We start from the raw sequence: 2,166 nt of genomic DNA, 5'->3' as shown, positions 1-2,166 counted from the left end.
ATTTGATCCCCCGTTGCGGCTTACAGTGTGGGAATGGTTGGAGTTTGGTGGTTGGTGGAATGCACTTATGGACTTGTTTTCCTTACTTTTATTAGGGAAGTCATTTTTCTCATTTTTGAGGAACTTGGTTTCCTAAATAAAATATTTTTTAAAATTTTTCACCAAAGTTTTCATAAAAAAATTAGAAAATGTTTTCCTCCAGCCGAACACACATTGTCTTGTTAGCCTTTAGAATTATGCTAAACGTATCTAATACTATTTAAATGCACTTTAATTTGTGGTGTTAGATTGTTAGTTTTACAAGGCAAGAGATCAACAATGATCCATCAAGAATGTTTGCGACAAGTGGACTGACAGACAATCGCCAAAGTACACCTCAAAATAGTCATCATAGTACTCTCCAAATCATGAATGGTGGCCACTCCATTTTTTCTCAAACTTATATGGACGAAAACCGTATTGTCCAAGAAAATGAGTAAGATTCTTCTTTCTATAACCCTTTTGACCTTTTCTTTTTAATAATAACGTGTGAGTATCTTTTTATTTTACGTCGGTAGAAGTCAAAATTTGTTCATGTAGTATTCAAAATTCATTAGTTACCCATTTGGTTAGTTCATATCTGCTTTCGTTAGCAAATGTCTCGTATTTGATCTTGTATTTAATGTAGATCTAGTGTGAAATGGTCGAACTTCACATGTCTTCTTTGAGAAATAAGGTAAAAAAATTGTGCACGTTCTTTTTAGTATAGTTTTCAATTGCCTTCATGTTGGAGCTCCATTAGGAGCGAAAAGGAAAAAATGAGACTTTCTTCCTAACAGCAGAAGTAATATTAGCCACCATCTTTTTGGAGTGTAAAGTTACTCAATTTCATACAGTATAAGGACAAATTTAACTCTTTTTCCATTTTTTTGAGGGGGGAGGGCTCTTGTGCTTTCATATACCCAAATCATAATATAATTAACTAATTTCACAAGCTTGCCTTAGGAACATGTTTCTTGAAATTTTCTTGAATATAACTAGTATAAGAATTCAGGACACCTCACTATTACTTTATGTCTTGTTAGCCTTCAGAATTATGCTCAATGTATCTAATACTATTTAAATACATTTTAGGTTAGAAAGCACAACCCTCTTTTCTAATCATTATTTATTTTAGAGAAAGAAGGATATGTTACTTCGCAGTTTGATTTATTTCAACAGCCATATGTTAATTTGAATACTTTGCAATTGAAAATAGATGGATTCAACACTCTACGCAACCATTGCCTGTTGCTCCTCCTCCAATATATGCTCCCATGATGGTTGATTAGAGGCCAGGAGCGTTAGCTGCCTCCTTGTCAATGTTATTATTGTCGTCTGTCGACAAGCAGGTCCCTTCAATGAAAATGTATGTTTGAAATATCCCTCAAATAAGACATTTTTGAATGGTTATTCTACTTGTGTTTTTAATTATTAGATTAATACTCTGCTCTTTAGCCTTTGGAATTTATCAAATCCTTAAGTTACTGGTTCATTCAAGCTCTTCTGTTCATCCCATCTAGAATCCTTGATGTGTTTGTCCGAATAAAATAATTTTTCAACTCGCTAGAACTCTCTTATTAAAATTCAGCACAAAAAATAAAAGTCGAGAAAATAGTAATATACAATTAAAACTAAAGCAAATCGTTTCATTCTTTTAAGAAATTTCTACCTAGTCAACAATAAAAAGAGATACTATCCAGCAAAATAAAAAAAGGCAAAAGCTTGGGTTGTCACCAAGTAAAAATATCACCAAGGAGAACCTTAATGTTTGCGAAGACAATGTATAAACTAGCATATGTCTTATACATTCTGCTACAATTTTCTTGATTAAAAAAAGACATCTTAAGTTTGATAAAATGTAAATGTTTTCAATTTACATTAGTATAAAGGCATGCCTAATACAAACTAGCATCTTGAGTATGTTTATATTATTATTTAACATTCATTTTTGGTAATTAATTGCATTATTCAGAGAGTATAAGTTTAATGTTGCATTGTCAGTATAAGTTTTGTGCAGTAATAGTGCCGGTTTTGTGCACCGACATTAAATTTCTATAATGAATTTTAAGATTTATAATGGACTCTACAGTTTATGCACTGACATTTAAGTTGTCTCACTCAGCCCATTGGTATAAAAATCATGTT

The 2,166-nt window shown here is 31.9% G+C and overlaps 1 long non-coding RNA gene across 1 annotated transcript; it reads left to right on the top strand.

Moving 5' to 3' along the window:
• Positions 1–222: 222 nt before the first annotated feature.
• LOC132066870 (uncharacterized) lies at positions 223–1,513 on the top strand. Its single transcript, XR_009416952.1, has 2 exons — positions 223–475; positions 1,238–1,513. It is a non-coding gene; the product is annotated as an uncharacterized LOC132066870 (long non-coding RNA).
• The last annotated feature ends 653 nt before the right edge of the window (positions 1,514–2,166 follow it).

This window comes from Lycium ferocissimum, chromosome 8 (genome assembly GCF_029784015.1).
Source record: "Lycium ferocissimum isolate CSIRO_LF1 chromosome 8, AGI_CSIRO_Lferr_CH_V1, whole genome shotgun sequence".
Classification (NCBI taxonomy): Eukaryota; Viridiplantae; Streptophyta; class Magnoliopsida; order Solanales; family Solanaceae; genus Lycium; species Lycium ferocissimum.
The sequence above is the reverse complement of the archived record's forward strand: the minus strand, read 5'-3'. Positions and strand labels throughout refer to the sequence as shown.